This window comes from Schistocerca nitens, chromosome 2 (assembly GCF_023898315.1).
Source record: "Schistocerca nitens isolate TAMUIC-IGC-003100 chromosome 2, iqSchNite1.1, whole genome shotgun sequence".
Classification (NCBI taxonomy): Eukaryota; Metazoa; Arthropoda; class Insecta; order Orthoptera; family Acrididae; genus Schistocerca; species Schistocerca nitens.
The window spans coordinates 879485068-879502789 of record NC_064615.1 but is presented as its reverse complement, the minus strand read 5'-3'; the positions used below and the strand labels follow the sequence as shown (position 1 = coordinate 879502789).

The window sequence follows — 17722 nt, the reverse complement described above, 5'->3', positions numbered from 1 at the left end:
GAGAGCAATGAGAGAAGCGTTCAACGACTTTGAAAGTAAAACTTTGTGAACCGATCTGAGTGAAAACCCTAAGAGGTTTTTATCGTATGTAAAATCAGTAAGTGCGTCAAAATCATCTATCTGTTCACTCAGTGACCGTACTGGCACCGAAACGGAAGATAGCAGAGAGAAGGCCGAAATACTGGACTCGGTCTTCCGAAATTGTTTCACTGATGAAGTTCGTAACACGGTCCCTCCTTTCAACCGTCGTACGAACGTCGAAATGGCAGATCTTGAGTTAACCTATTGAGGAATGTAAAAACAACTACAATCGCTCAATAGTGGAAAAGCGCCAGGAACAGATGAAACATCTATAAGATTCCACAAGGATTACGCGAAAGAACTTGCTCCACTTCTTGCAGTACTTTACCGCAGATCGCTTGAGCAACGAAGGGTACCTAACGACTGGAAAAAGGCGCAGGCCACTCCCGTTTTTAAGAAGGGCCGTATGATATATGCACACAATTATAGACCTATATCGTTGACGACAATCTGTTGTAGAATTATGGAACATGTTTAAAGCTCAAGAATTATTACGTTTTTGGGGAATGAAAATCTCTATAAAAATCTGTGGATTCCGCAAACAGCGATCCTGCGAAACTTAGCTCGCTCTGTTCCTCCATGAGATCCACAGCGCCGTAAACAACAGCGCTCTGGTTGATGCCGTGTTCTTTGACTTCAGGAAGGCATTTTATACCGTTCTGCTCTGCCGTTTAGTGGAAAATTACGAGCCTATCCAGTATGGAAGCAGATATGCTATCGGATTCAAGACTTCCTGGCAAAGAGAACTCAACAAGTCTCTCTTAACGGAACAAAATCGACAGATGTATAGGTAATTTCAGGAGTACCCCAAGGAAGTGTGGTAGGACCGTTACTGTTTACAGCATATGTATACAGGGTGTTACAAAAAGGTACGGCCAGACTTTCAGGAAACATTCCTCACACCCAAAGAAATAAAATATGTTATGTGGACATGTGTCCGGAAACGCTTACTTTCCATGTTAGAGCTAATTTTATTACTTCTCTTCAAATCACATTAATCATGGAATGGAAACACACAGCAACAGAACGTACCAGCGTGACTTCAAACACTTTGTTACAGGCAATGTTCAAAATGTCCTCCGTTAGCGAGGATACATGCATCCACCCTCCGTCGCATGGAATCCCTGATGCGCTGATGCAGCCCTGGAGAATGGCGTATTGTATCACAGCCGTCCACAATACGAGCACGAAGAGTCTCTACAATTGGTACCGGGGTTGCGTAGACAAGAGCTTTCAAATGCCCCCATAAATGAAAGTCAAGAGGGTTGAGGTCAGGAGAGCGTGGAGGCCATGGAATTGGTCCGCCTCTACCAATCCATCGGTCACCGAATCTGTTGTTGAGAAGCGTACGAACACTTCGACTGAAATGTGCAGGAGCTCCATCGTCCATGAACCACATGTTGTGTCGTACTTGTAAAGGCACATGTTCTAGCTGCACAGGTAGAGTAGCCCGTATGAAATCATGATAACGTGCTCCATTGAGCGTAGGTGGACAAAACTAAAATGAGCTCTAACATGGAAATTAAGCGTTTCCGGACACATGTCCACATAACATCTTTTCTTTATTTGTGTGTGAGGAATGTTTCCTGAAAGTTTGGCCGTACCTTTTTGTAACACCCTGTATATAAAATCTGGTAGAAAGCGTCGAGTGCTCTTTAAGGCTCTTCGTATATGGTACGGTTGTCTCTAATAAAGCAGCAAGCCAGAAGATAGTAAGATTTGCAGAATGACCTCCAGGGAATTGATGAGTGGTGCAGGCTCTGACAGTTGACCCTGGACGTAAAAATACATGTAACATATTGTGCATACATAGGAAGCGAAATCCACTGTTTTACGGCTACACTATTGATGAAAAAACAGCTGGAAACAGTATCTACCGTAAAATATCTAGGAGTAACTATCCAGAGCGGCATTAAGTGGAACGATCACAGAAAACAAATACTGGGAAAAAGCAGATGCCGCTCTCAGACTCATGGGAATAATCGTACGGAAATATAACTCACCCACGAAAGAAGTGGCTTATAAGGCGCTTGCTTGACAGATTCTTGAGAATTGTACATCACGAGCAGCGCGTTTCGTCACAGAATCGTTTAGCCGCCGCGAGAACGTTGCGGAGGTGCTCGACAAACTCTACTGGCAGACATTACAAAAGAAGCGTTGTGGATCACGAGGGGATACACTAGTGAAATTTCGAGATAGCGCTTTCCGGAAAGAGCTGGACAGTATATTACTTCCCCACAAACGTCTTGCGTAATGACGATGAAAAAGTTCCAGAAATTAGAGCCAATACAGAGGCTTTCCGATAATCATTCTTCCCACGCGCTATTCGCGATTGGAACAGGGTTGGAGGGCTCAGTTAGCGGTACAGAAGGCACCCTACGCCGAAAACCATTAGGTGACTTTGCGGAGTTTGCGATTTCTTTACATTTTTACAGATTTTCGCAGTCTCGTATCTCAGTAGCTGTTCCGAATTTTCCAACATGTTACATATGAAACTCGCAGAAAAGTCGACTCTCTTTAAAACAGATAATGGCATATTTTTGCCTAAAATGCATTGGAAGCGAGTTACTGAGGAAAAACATAAAACACTGACATTTCTTAGCGGTTTTTTCAAGATGTCGGATAACACACAAGTGAGAAAAGATATAAAACTTGGATTTTTCACAAGAGGTGTAATAACACAACATACCTGAAAACCAAAATTGCTGGCCGTGCGGTTCTAGGCGCTACAGTCTGGAACCGCATGACCTCTACGGTCGCAAGTTCGAATCCTGCCTCGGGCATGGATGTGTGTGATGTCCTTAGGTTAGTTAGGTTTAAGTAGTTCCTAGTTCTAGGGGACTGATGACCACAGCAGTTAAGTCCCATAGTGCTCAGAGCCATTTGAACCAAAATTGCTCCACCTTTCCCGATCCAAAATGGTATTTCTACTGCGTTATTCCGGCTCCCTCCGCCTGCTGTTACTCCTATACTGAATTCAAATAGAACCATATGTGGAAATGATCCGACATCTCCACTTGGCAGTCTATTTTTTAGCGTCCACAATTCCTATTCACTAACTCCAAGTGACAAAATGACAATATGTAAATCCAAATAGCGTCACTGAATGGCAAATAAAACATGACAGTCGACAGATAAACCCATAGCAACCTGGAATACCAAAATGCAAAACAACACGCTGCGAAATTATGCACCGACGTGATAAAAAGAAACAAAAAAGCTGTAAAATACAGTGTTAATGTGCTGACGCTCTCAGTAGACGCCAACTCCATTAACGATGGAATGGGAAAAAATGCACATCAAAGTTCGTTATTTGCTCTCGTCAAATGGTTCTGAGCACTATGGGCCTTAACTGCTGTGGTCATCAGTCCCCTAGAACTTAGAACTACCTAAACCTAACTAACCTAAGGACGTGACACACATCGATGCCCCAGGCAGGCGCCTGGAACCGCTAGGCCACTCCGGCCGGCGTTATTTGCTATCGTCGCTTGTTTCGCTAATTAGATAGCTAGCAGTGTAGATGCTGTGTGTGTGTGTGTGTGTAGAGAGAGAGAGAGAGAGAGAGAGAGAGAGAGAGGGTGAGATTTCAGTAAAACATGTAAGGCACAGCTGAAGTGCAAACCTGGGACGCAGCTAAATCGCAAGTTGCGTAGCACGTTTGGAACGAGGGGAGTCGCTGCCACGTGTTGCTTGTACGTGAGCTCAGAAATCGGCAGTGGTTCGGCAATGGCGCGGGCTCTCCCCGCGCAAGTGTTTGCTCGCACCTGAGCTCCGGCAGTCGTCGCCATGGCGACGCGCGACTGCGCACTGGCGGCGGCGGCGGCGGCGGCGGCGACAGCAGCGGCAGCGGCAGCGGCGACTATCGATGTCTGCTCGCAGCGGGCAGTCGGCTCCGTCGCTGCAGCCGCAGCGCCGCGCCGCCCCACAGCCCGGCGACGGCGTCGGAGTCGGCCGGCGACGCACACGGCGCGCAGCGCCCCGCGCCGCAGACGAGGTACTGTAACTCCGTCTCTCTGACACGTTCCCACAGCCGTCGGCACCTGGGCTACCTTTCCTCATCACTGTGCCAATTTCCGGACAGTAGGAATATCTATGAAATGAGCGTTCAAATGCGCACAACGGATTTTTTTGTCACCAACCTACACTGACCCCAAAAGACACGTGACTACGGTACTGCGTAAGGTTATTCGTAAGGGGTCTGCAAATTTTGAATGTCATTCGTTACATCACTAGCGAACACAGATCCCGTTCAAAAGTACACCTATTTCATTGACATCTTAATAATTTGCATTTGATATCTGCATTGAACTTGGCTCAAAGCTTTGGAAGAGATAAGTGCAAGTACATTTCGCTTGACTGCGCCAAGTTTCACAGCTCGTAGGTCGCTATTTTTTCTTGTAACAAAATAAGGGATGGTCACTACTGTTTAATAAGCTTTACAATGTACTCGACCGTATTCCGAGTCTCGTTTTTCTTAACTTGTTTTACAGCGCCATTGCGGAATGTCTTCCTAGTATGCCAAAGTGAAAGTCACTCTTAATAAACTTCGAACTTTGAGTTACGACATGCAGGAAATTAGCGATTTATTACAGAATCAAATATTTTTAGTTGCGAAATTTATCCATTTTTTCCTGTCTGGTACATACGTTTACTTTTCGAGAACTAATTTATTAATCGCACATACTTATTCTCCATAGGATAGATATTAGTACTACAATTTCCTACTGTGACTAGTTTAGAATAAGCACGATGGTTTGGAGATTTTTGTTATCTAGAGGTAGTTACTCAGGTTGTCGCATATAAACCTCATCTGCGGATGAAAACTACTCTAAATGTGTATTTGTTTAGTGGATTGATTGGCAGCACACTCTTACATTGGGGCCGAATATATTATTGCCACACATTTACGCATATTAGCTCTACGATATTAGTGTTTATTACACAGTGTCTTAATATTTTCAACACACAAAGTGGCTCTCTTTGGTGTCGTAACTGGAATCCTACCTTTTTGGGTTCTTAGGTATAAAAAGTAACTTTCTCTCCTCTGACATACCTCTACTTGTATCTGTAGCAACAGCAGCAATAATTAACCTTTGCTATTACGAACAACCAATGTATAAAAACTTGGCAAATAAGTCTAATATTAAACTGCCAGTCTTAGTTCAAAATGTAAACAAACGGCGATATGAGTAAGTCACGTGGCAGTTTGACGTTCTCGACTTGCGCAGTACACTATGCCTCATCCTGCTCCCTCCTGTTGTATGCGCAATTCTTGGGGAAATATTGACTGCAGTTTTGTGTAACTAGCTACTGACGTGCAGACATTCACTAATGCTTTCCCGCTCCACGGTCGGTCTCGGCCGATGTACGGATTTTCCGCTCTGGCACCAATGTCGAATGATGTTCGGCGTACTACTTCACTTAGGTATACGAGGTGTGATCATAAAGTAACGGGAATAATTTGTTTTTCTTAAAGGATCTCTATTTATTCATCAACATTAACTTCGAACCATTCAAAGTAATTCCCCTGAGATATACTACACTTCTGCCAGCTCTTTTTCCAATTTTGGAAGCACTTCTGGAACTCATTTCTCGTTATGGTGTTCTGCTTCTTCAGAAATTCTGTTTCCACCTCCTCAATGGCGGCAAATCGACCTCCTTTCATGCCTCTCTTCAGCCTCGAGAACAGAAAGAAGTTGTAGGGGGCCACGTCCTATGAGCAGTGGTTGAGCCAACATAACGGTTTCGTTTTTTGCCAAAAAAATGACGAAAACGCACTGAGATGTAAGTGGGTGCAGTATCGTGATGCAATTTTCACGACTGGTGTTGCCACAATTCCGGTCGTTTTCTTCGGATTACCTCACGCAAACGGCGCATAATTTCCAGGCAGTTTTCTTTATTGACCGTACGACCATAAGGCAGGAACTCATAATACACTATCCCATTTCAATTAAAAACAGTGAGAAGAAACTTCACATACGCTGGAGCTTGTCGAATCTTTTTAGGTCTCGGCTCTTCACGCAGTTTCCATTTGGACGACTGGGCCTTGTTTTCGACGTCGTACCTGTATATTCACGTTTTATTACCTGTTATAACCTTCTTTAGAAGATCTGGGTCGTTTCGACTTCATTCAACAGTTCCTGAGCGACGTCTGCGCGAAGTCGTTTTTGGTCGAAATTCAACAATTTCGAAAAAAAACTTTTGCTGCTACACTTTTCACCTCCAAAACATAAAAAAATACCTGGTATGAGTCAAAAATATGTCATCATCAGTGATTCGGCGATTTTACAGAACAACTTAATTTCTTCTTCCACACTGCCGTCAGTAACTGATGAGCTAGAGCGTCTAGGGCGGTCATCGTCTTCTCAGCCTTCTTTGAAACGTTTATACCATTCGTAAACTCTTGTCTAGTACGTATTGTATTGTATGTTAACCGGGGGCCTAGAAACGACGGAGAGGTTCCGTCCCCGCCGCAGCCGCAGTGATCCACAACCCCACGACGACTACCGCAGTCCACTTCACCCCTCCGCCGCCCCACACCGAACCACTCTTTCAGGGTTATTGTGCGGTTCGGCCCCCGGTGGACCCCCCCCCTCCCTCCCCCCCCAGGGAACGTCTCACATCAGACACACCAGACGAGTGTAACCCCTATGTTTGCGTGGTAGAGTAATGGTGGTGTACCCGTACGTGGAGAACTAGTTTGCGCAGCAATCGCCGATATAGTGTAACGGAGGTAGAATAAGGGGAACCAGCCCGAATTCGCCGAGGCAGATGGAAAGCGGCCTAAAAACCATCAACAGACTGGCCGGCTCACCGAGCCTCGACCCAAGTCCGCCGGGCGGATTCGTACCGGGGACCAGGCGCTCCTTCCCACTCCGGAAGCCGTGCGTCAGACCACACGGCTAACCGGGAGGACACCTCTTGTCTTACACGTTGTTGATTCGCCAAAAGCCACATTCAACACTTTGAATCCGGTGGTGCAGTGCACTTTATTCTATTTTTCAAGTAACATTTAACACAAATTCTTTGATCCATCATTTTCGAAAGTAAAAGTCACTGAGCACTCGAAAACACGTATAACCTTTTCGACTGTCAACAATACACTAAATATTCAAAATAGCCGAAAATGCTAACATATATCAGGATCATGTATACCAACAAAAAATGGAAAATCGCATTATAAAGCCCCCGAAATTAAAAAAAAATGCTCGATACTTTCTGATCACACCACGCATATTTTTTTTCCGGATGTCCTTCTGTTGCACGCAGTTCAGCAAGTTCTGTGACGTACTACCGATTCTTGGGGCGCTCAGAGCTCTTACTCGGCATGCTGTATGTTTTAGCGTATTAAATTCACAAATTCGTCGAACTATAAGCCCTGGCTCAGCTCCGTAATTCTCGTAGTAGTATCCTTTTCAACGATTATTATGCTGAATAATATTACAGACGGATAGGTACGGGTAATGCAGGAGTAGGTTTAATAATGAATAAAAAAATAGGAGTGCGGGTAAGCTACTACCAACAGCATAGTGAACGCATTATTGTGGCCAAGATAGACACGAAGCCCATGCCTACTACAGTAGTACAAGTTTATATGCCAACTAGCTCTGCAGATGATGAAGAAATTGATGAAATGTATGGTGAGATAAAAGAAATTATTCAGGTAGTGAAGGGAGACGAAAATTTAATAGTCATGGGTGCCTGGAATTCGAGAGTAGTAAAAGGGAGAGAAGGAAACATAGTGGGTGAATATGGATTCGGGGAGAGAAATGAAAGAGGAAGCCGTCTGGTAGAATTTTGCACAGAGCATAACTTAATCATAGCCAACACTTGGTTCAAGAACCATAACAGAAGGTTGTATACATGGAAGAATCCTGGAGATACTAGAAGGTATCAGATAGATTATGTAGTGGTAAGACAGAGATTTAGGAACCAGGTTTTAAATTGTAAGACATTTCCAGGGGCAGATGTGGACTCTGACCACAATCTATTGGTTATGAACTGTAGATTAAAAGTGAAGAAACTGCAAAAAGGGGGGAATTTAAGGAGATGGGACCTGGATAAACTGAAAGAACCAGAGGTTGTACAGTGTCTCAGGGGGAGCGTAAGGGAACAATTGACAGGAATGGGAGAAACAAATACAGTAGAAGAAGAATGGGTAGCTCTGAGGGATGAACTAGTGAAGGCAGCAGAGGATCAAGTAGGTAAAAAGACGAGGGCTAGTAGAAATCCTTGGGTAACAGAAGAAATATTGAATTTAATTGATGAAAGGAGAAAATATAAAAACGCAGTAAATGAAGCAGGCAAAAAGGAATACAAACGTCTCAAAAATGAGATCGACAGGAAGTGCAAAATGGCTAAGCAGGGATGGCTAGAGGACAAATGTAAGGATGTAGAGGCTTATCTCACTAGGGGTAAGACAGATACTGCCTACAGGAAAATTAAAGAGACCTTTGGAGAAAAGAGAACCATTTGCATGAATATCAAGAGCTCAGATGGAAACCCAGTTCTAAGCAAAGAAGGGAAAGTAGAAAGGTGGAAGGAGTATATAGAGGGTCTATACAAGAGCGATGTACTTTAGGACAATATTATAGAAATGGAAGGGAATATAGATGAAGATGAAATGGGAGATACGACACTGCGTGAAGAGTTTGACAGAGCACTGAAGGACCTGAGTCGAAGCAAGGCCCCGGGAGTAGACAACATTCCATTAGAACTACTGATAGCCTTGGGAGAGCCAGCCCTGACAAAACTCTACCATCTGGTGAGCAAGATGTATGAGACAGGCGAAATACCCTCAGACTTCAAGAAGAATACAATAATTCCAATCCCAAAGAAAGCAGGTGTTGACAGATGTGAAAATTACCGAATCATCAGTTTATTAAGCCACAGAGGCAAAATACTAACGCGAATTCGTTATAGATGAATGGAAAAATAGGTAAAAGCCGACCTCGGGGAAGATCAGTTTGGATTCCGTAGAAATGTTGGAACACATGAGGCAATACTGAGCCTAAGACTTATCTTAGAAGATAGATTAAGCAAAGGCAAACCTATGTTTCTAGCATTTGTAGACTTAGAGAAAGCTTTTGACAATGTTGACTGGAATACTCTCTTTTAAATTCTGAAGGTGGCAAGGGTAAAATACAGGGAGCGAAAGGCTATTTAAAATTTGTACAGAAACCAGATGGCAGTTATAAGACTAGAGGGGTATGAAAGGGAAGCAGTGGTTTGGAAGGGAGTGAGACAGGATTGTAGCATATCCCCGATGTTATTCAATCTGTATACTGAGCAAGCAGTAAAGGAAACAAAAGAAAAATTCGGAGTAAGAATTAAAATCCATGGAGAAGAAATAAAAACTTTGTGGTTCGCCGATGACATTGTAATTCTGTCAGAGACAGCAAAGGAGCTGGCAGAGCAACTGAACGGAATGGACAGTGCCTTGAAAGGAGGATATAAGATGAACATCAACAAAAGCAAAACGAGGATAATGGAATGTAGTCGAATTAAGTCGGGTGATGCTGAGGGATTTAGATTAGGAAATGAGACACTTAAAGTAGTAAAGGAGTTTTGCTATTTGGGGAGCAAAATAACTGATGATGGTCGAAGTAGAGAGGATATAAAATGTAGACTGGCAATGGCAAGGAAAGCGTTTCTGAAGAAGAGAAATTTGTTAACATCCAGTATTGATTTAAGTGTCAGGAAGTCGTTTCTGAGAGTATTTGTATGGAGTGTAGCCATGTATGGAAGTGAAACGTGGACGATAAATAGTGTAGACCAGAAGAGAATAGAAGCTTTCGAAATGTGGTGCTACAGAAGAATGCTTAAGATTAGATGGGTAGATCACATAACTAATGACGAGGTATTGAATAGAATTGGGGAGAAGAGAAATTTGTGGCGCAACTTGACTAGAAGAAGGGATCGCTTGGTAGGACATATTCTGAGGCATCAAGAGATCACCAACTTAGTATTGGAGGGCAGCGTGGAGGGTAAAAATCGTAGAGGTAGACCAAGAGATGAATACACTGAACAGATTCAGAAGGATGTAGGTTGCAGCAGGTACTGGGAGATGAAGAGGCTTGCACAGGATAGAGTAGCATGGAGAGCTGCATCATACCAGTCTCAGGACTGAAGACCACAACAACAACAAGGATACAAATCCAAATCCGTCAAAGGAAAAAAAAATTAGTTTCCATAGCTAAGAACCACAAAGGTAGAATCCCAGTTACGATACTAAAGAAAGCCGCTGTATGTATTGAAAATATTGAGACACAGTGTAATGAACTTTAATACCGTAGGACCAATTTATATAACTGTGTGGCAATAATATTGGGCTTGGATGGATGACCGTCCGCCGAGCGCTGTTGACAAGCGGGGTGCACTCAGCCCTTGTGAGACTAGTTGAGGAGCTACTTGATTGAGCAATAGCAGCTCCGGTCACGAAAACTGACAACGGCCTCGGAAGAGCTGTGTGCCCCTCCATATCCGCATCCAATGACGCCTATGGCTGAGGATAACAAGGCGGTCGGCCGGTGCTGTTGGGCCTTCAGAGACCTGATCGAACGGAGTAATTTTTTTATTCCCGTTGATCTGAACAAGAACATGATGCAGATTACGCGTCTAAGGTAGATTTCAGTGCTCTGTCAAACTCTTCACGCTGTATCATATCTCCCATTTCATCTTCATCTACATCCTCTTCCATTTCCATAACTTGTATCCGTAACAGCAACAATTATTCACTTTTTCTGTTGCCAGTAAATAAACGCATAAAAACGTGGCAAGTTAGTCTAATATTAAACGTCCAGTCTTAGCTCAAAATGTAAACAAACGGTGTTATGCAAATGTCATGTGACAATTTTATGCTGCCAACATTGGCAGTACACTACGCTCACTCATGCTGTATAAGAATTTCTTGCGAAAAAAAAATTGTCTGCACTTTTGTTTAACTGTCTACTGTGGAGGAAACACTCACTAATCCTTTTCCGCTCCAATGTCAGTCTTGTCCGACGTACTGATTTTCTGCTCTGGCTCCAGTGTCGAACGACGTTCGGCGTACTACTTGCCTTATGTATATACGTTTTTTTTTTTCTTTTTTGTTAGCCTGCTATCGCTCGCAGTCCAGTAAGTTTTGTCACGTACTACCGATTCTTGGAGTGTTACGCGCTCCTTCGTGGCACACTGTCTTGATATAGCGTACTAATTTCACCATTACGTCGAACTATTGGTCATGGCTCAGCTTCGTAATACTCGGAGTAGTGTAAAAAGTGATATGCAGTGCTTTTGTCGTATCCCTTTCAGCGATTTTAATGTTGAATAATATTACGGACGTATTAGGACATTAAACTCGGCTTCCCTCTTGGTGCTATTCGAGAGAAGTAGGCTTCGGGTTTCACCCTCTCCCTTCCCTTCAGTAATAACACAAACCCAACACTGCACTGTCCAAACACTCATCACAGTCATCCATGAGGCACGGTTGGCTCTTCGTCAGAGGTCGGAGGAATGCAACGGCAAACCTCCTCCACTTTGGATTAAATCTCTTTCCAACACTAAACACAGTGACAATGCAGATCTACTAACGAGGGAGGCAATTAACAGCGGAAATCATTTGGACATGAAACTCCCATAGATAGATTACCTCCTGAAACTTAAACAACAAGCGACTCTTTCGTGGCAGGTAGAACAGGACGAAAGTCAAAACACAAGAGCTAATAGTTATGCAATTATACAATGATTCATACCAAGACGGAACATGGTTTGTGAAGTACAGACAACCAAGGAAAATAATAGCAAAGGCCCTACATTGCGAGAACACGCCTGAACCAGAGATCTTTCCAGGCACACTTCCATGAAATCGGCGTACTGGATACACCTTACTGTCCATGTGATGCCATCACAGCTGACCATGTAAATCACATCCTATTTCAGTGCAAGCTTTGCGAGAAAGAGAGACTCAAATTTTGAAAGGAGCTCTCGAACCTCGGTTACTACCAGCCACTTTTCACTATCCCAGTGCTTGGAGATACGTCCAGGAGTGCGTGCGACGCTACAGTCAGGTTTGCTGCATACGAAGGCATAACAATCTAAAAGGAATGGTGGTCATTGAACTTAATCAAAGAACTAAATTGACTGTTTTAATACAAACATGAGGTTAGCTGTAAACTGTTTCTATTAGTCTAATTGATTACATATAACAGTTTCACTCTTCGGACAAATTTACGCATCTATACACTAAAATGTATGTATGACGAAGGCGAAATGATACCTTGCTATATTTGTCAATTCTTTTAAGTTGTGATGGCTAAGAAGTTTATATGCTAGAAGCCAAAAGTAAAGCAAATATTCTTTCAAGAGCCGTTTGCTCTTAACAAACACAAATTTTCATATTTATTTAGTTGTTTGTCCAGACTGGAATTGGTTTACACATACAGATAATCATTATTTTACTCAGACCAATCTTTCGCGCTTTTACGAGTAGCTGGTTAAACGATGGCGAACACTTTTCCATTATATGTGCCGACGTCATTCTGCATCTTAACTAAAACGAATTTCTATAATTTTAAAAAGTCACTGTAACTCTGTATCTTTAAACAAATACACTTTTCCTTGATACTATATGTATCCTTTTCATTACAAAAAATAAATTACGTTTACTGAATGAAGTTTCAACTATAATTGCAAAAGCAGCACTTATAATCTGAAGTACAACTGAACAGCATCTCTTTACGATCAAAGTTCGTAGAAAAATAAGGCTGGGCGGTAAGTATTCTGTGCTGCTATTGGCTGACGATGACGTCACCAAGGCAAAGCGTCTGACTCGGGAACAACGCTGTAACACGAGAACCGCGCATTTATGGACGTATTTAAGGTACATTTCAGTTCGTACAGAAATAATGAAATGTAAATTGATTTTCTGCTATTGTTAGAATGTTACTTCTAGATCGAGTAATCTAACTAGTTTTTAAACAGACACTGATGATTGAAAAAAAAAAAATAATCAAGCGCCTGGCGATTAAAACCTGCAAAAAAAAAGCGCAAAGTACAGGCGACGCAAAGATGGCTTTACAACTTTGATATAATAGAGGAATTTATTGACATAATTAACAGAATCGGTAGTTGTGTCATGTTGTAGCAAATATACATCATTCCGCCACCAGGAGCACCAGCATAGTGCACAGCTGGAAGACATTTGCGACAGCCCCAAAGTTAAAGTTTTCTGCCTTCAGCAACCTGAAAGTGTATGGCCCTTTCTTCCTCATGGAGGAAACAGTCACAGGTATTGTGTATACAGATATGCTTGAAAACTTTTTAATTCCACCGATCGATGAAGATGACCGAGGTGGGATGATTTACTACCAGCAAGTCGGGGCATCACCTCATTTCCTCACAGAAGTTCGATGTTTCCTCTATAGTCGCTTCAAAAATGGTTCAAATGGCTCTGAATACCATGGGACTTAACATCTGAGGTCATCAGCCCCCTAGGCTTAGAACTACTTAAACCTAACTAACCTAAGGACATCACACACATCCATGCCCGAGGCAGGATTCGAACCTGCGACCGTAACAGCAGTGCGGTTCTGGACTGAAGCACCTACAACCGCTCGGGCACAGCGGCCGGCTATAATTGCTTCCCAGGTCGGTGAAGGGCCAATCACACAGTCACCTCGCTCCCTAGACTTGACACAACTGGATTTCTTTCTCTGGGGTTTCATTATAGACCGTATATATGTTCTTCCCTTACCAAAAACTTAGCCACCCTGAAAATCAAATCTACTGCGCCATTGCACATATTACGCCCAATTTGCTGCAACGGATTAATGTAGAAAGCATTTGAACTACCTAATCAAACCAGCACATCGTTAAAAATACCAGGTGGCAATTGAAACTGCGGTTTATCCAAGAATGCAGGATTGATACTGCAGCTAGACGACATTCGAATTGTTGCCTGAAAAAAAATTGAACTTTTCCGCGCAATGGTGCCCAAAGAAATCAACTTGCAAAATGATGTCCTCTTCGACTCATAGAATCCGTTTTGACCTTGTGACAAACTTCTGATTTGACTGGGAGAAAATATTTCTCTCGGTATTCCATTAATTTCAAGAGACACAGGTGCATTTTTTGTTACTTTCTTCAATGTGAAGACATTTCGTTGATTACAACCGACTCCGAAGATTTGTAGCACGCTATTGCAGTTTTATGGACATGTTTTTCATACGAGCATTTCTTCTCTGTAACACGGCAACGTAATTCTGTAAACTGGCTTTATCTGAATCACTCGAAACAACTGTAAATGTACATTTATCAGCGCTCTTCCTCCGTGGTGAAAGATTTTGAAAAGTGTCTATGCTATTTCTATGGATCTTACATTTGTTGAAAGGTTTTCTCCCTCCTTCTGCTCCAGGTGGTGTGCTAACGCTGGCGCTACTATTACAAGGCAAATTTTTGTTGTTGTTGTTGTTGTGGTCTTCAGTCCTGAGACTGGTTTGATGCAGCTCTCCATGCTACTCTATCCTGTGCAAGCCTCTTCATCTCCCAGTACCTAGTGCAACCTACATCCTTCTGAATCTGCTTAGTGTATTCATCTCTTGGTCTCCCTCGACGATTTTTACCCTCCACGCTGCCCTCCAGTACTAAATTGGTGATCCCTTGATGCCTCAGAACATGTCCTACCAACCGATCCCTTCTTCTAGTCAAGTTGTGCCACAAAGTCCTCTTCTCCCAAATTCTATTCAGTACCTCCTCATTAGTTATGTGATCTACCCATCCAATCTTCAGCATTCTTCTGTAGCACCACATTTCGAAAGCTTCTATTCTCTTCTTGTCTAAACTATTTGTCGTCCATGTTTCACTTACATACATGGCTACACTCCATACAAATACTTTCAGAAACGACTTCCTGACACTTAAATCAATACTGGATGTTAATAAATTTCTCTTCTTCAGAAACGCTTTCCTTGCCATTGCCAGTCTACATTTTATATCCTCTCTACTTCGACCATCATCAGTTATTTTGGTCCCCAAATAGCAAAAATCCTTTACTACTTTAAGTGTCTCATTTCCTAATCTAATTCCCTCAGCATCACCCGACTTAATTCGACTACATTCCATTATCCTCGTTTTGCTTTTGTTGATGTTCATCTTATACCCTCCTTTTAAGACACTGTCCATTCCGTTCAACTGCTCTTCCAAGTCCTTTGCTGTCTCTGACAGAATTACAATGTCATCGGCGAACCTCAAAGTTTTTATTTCTTCACCATGGATTTTAATACCTACTCCGAACTTTTTTTTCGTTTCCTTTACTGCTTGCTCAATATACAGATTGAATAACATTGGGGAGAGGCTACACTCCCTTCCCAACCACTGCTTTCCTTTCGTGTCCCTCGACTCTTATAACTGCCATCTGGTATCTGTACAAATTGTAAATAGCCTTTCTGTCCCTGTATTTTACCCCTGCCACCTTTAGAATTTGGAAGAGAGTATTCTAGTCAACATTGTCAAAAGCTTTCTCTAAGTCTACAAAAGCTAGAAACGTAGGTTTGCCTTTCCTTAATCATTCTTCTAAGATAAGTCGTAAGGTCGGTATTATCTCCCGTGTTCCAATATATCTACGGAATCCAAACTGATCTTCCCCGAGGTCGGCTTCTACCGGTTTTTCCATTCGTCTGTAAAGAATTCGCGTTAGTATTTTGCAGCTGTGTCTTATTAAACTGATAGTTCGGTAATTTTCACATCTGTCAACACCTGCTTTCTTTGGGATTGGAATTATTATATTCTTCTTGAAGTCTGAGGGTACTTCGCCTGTCTCATACATCTTGCTCACCAGATGGTAGAGTTTTGTCATGACTGGCTCTCCCAAGGCCGTCAGTAGTTCTAATGGAATGTTGTCTACTCCCGGGGCCTTGTTTCGACTCAGGTCCTTCAGTGCTCTGTCAAACTCTTCACGCAGTGTCGTATCTCCCATTTCATCTTCATCTACATTCCCTTCCATTTCTATAATATTGTCCTAAAGTACATCGCTCTTGTATAGACCCTCTATATACTCCTTCCACCTTTCTACTTTCCCTTCTTTGCTTAGAACTGGGTTTCCATCTGAGCTCTTGACATTCATGCAAGTGGTTCTCTTTTCTCCAAAGGTCTCTTTAATTTTCCTGTAGGCAGTATCTATGTTACCCCTCATGAGATAAGCCTGTACATCCTTACGTTTGTCCTCTAGCCATCCCTGCTTAGCCATTTTGCACTTCCTGTCGATCTCATTTTTGAGACGTTTGTATTCCTTTTTGCCTGCTTCACTTGCTGCATTTTTGTATTTTCTCCTTTCATCAATTAAATTCAGTATCTCTTCTTTTACCCAAGGATTTCTACTAGCCCTCGTCCCTTTACCTACTTGATCCTCTGCTGCCTTCACTATTGCATTCCTCAAAGCTACCCATTCTTCTTCTACTGTATTTCTTTCCCGCATTCCTGTCAATTGTTCCATTATGCTCTCCCTAAAACTCTGTACAACCTCTGGTTCTTTCAGTTTATCCAGGTCCCATCTCCTTAAATTCCCACCTTTTTGCAGTTTCTTTAGTTTTAATCTACAGTTCATAACCAATAGATTGTGGTCAGAGTCCACATCTGCTCCTGGAAATGTCTTACAATTTAAAATCTGGTTCCTAAATCTCTATCTTACCATTATATAATCTATCTGAAACCTTTTAGTATCTCCAGGGTTATTCCATGTATACAACCTTCTTTCATGATTCTTGAACCAAGTGTTAGCTATGATTAAGTTATGCTCTGTGCAAATTACACGACGGAAATGCATCGCCCTAAAGCACTCATCTCCGCAGTCAATTTAGCAGCTCCGAACGCTAGTCTCTAACATAATCAGTTTCTTTGAAATGGCGAGAGCATATTCTAGTATTTGCAACATTCACAGCGTCTTTTCTACAGCATTCCGACAGTCAAATCCTTTGCAGACTTGCTTCACGAGGGAAAGCATGAAGATGCTTTAGTGTTGCGATTGTGAGAATTACAGCTAATAACAGCACAACCTGACACTGCTTGCACACACTCAAAGCACCTTCTCTTGCAGATAACCCACAGCCCAAGAGCAACTAAGCGGAAACAACACTCTCGAAACCATACAGCCTCCAACATACAAATACGGGCGCGAAGAGTTCCACATTGACGTCATGCGCACAATGACAGAAAAGCGTTTGCTTCTGCCCAGTGTGTACTACATCCCTATAATCAGTTGCGTCCGATTATTTGTGTGAATTGACCGATTCCAAATGTGTGTCATTGATATTTTTGAACTATACGATACCACGTTTTCTCGTTTTGTCAGGTGTGCAGTTTTAAATTTGCCAATGTTTGCGCCACTTGTCATCTGACTGAGTAATCATGCTAAACATCTGTATAGTTGTACGTCAGATTTAGTTTTACATTGAAAAACTGCACTCCTCTAGACCATGACATGCCTAATATTAATGACTGTTCATATTATTAGCGAACAAGTGGCAGATTTTTCTGAAATGAAAACAGTTCAAGCCAATGCTATAGGTAGCAGACAGTAACACTGTTTTAATCTTTATGATAGTTATCCTTCAGAGGTGGCACGTCGCTGGCTCGTAATTTACAAATTTGTAGTTGATGTTCTAGT

General features: G+C 42.5%; 2 protein-coding genes across 2 annotated transcripts in view; one reads left to right on the top strand and one right to left on the bottom strand.

The window, feature by feature from the left end:
* The window catches only part of LOC126235410 (uncharacterized), a 334748-nt gene that overhangs the window by 29566 nt on the left and 287460 nt on the right, over positions 1–17722 (bottom strand). The gene's annotated exons all lie outside the window — the stretch shown is intronic.
* The window catches only part of LOC126237173 (uncharacterized), a 753602-nt gene continuing 739886 nt past the window's right edge, over positions 4007–17722 (top strand). The window contains exon 1 of the mRNA XM_049947036.1: positions 4007–4075. The gene's annotated coding sequence lies outside the window, so the exon portion shown is untranslated. The remainder of the gene's footprint in view (positions 4076–17722) is intronic.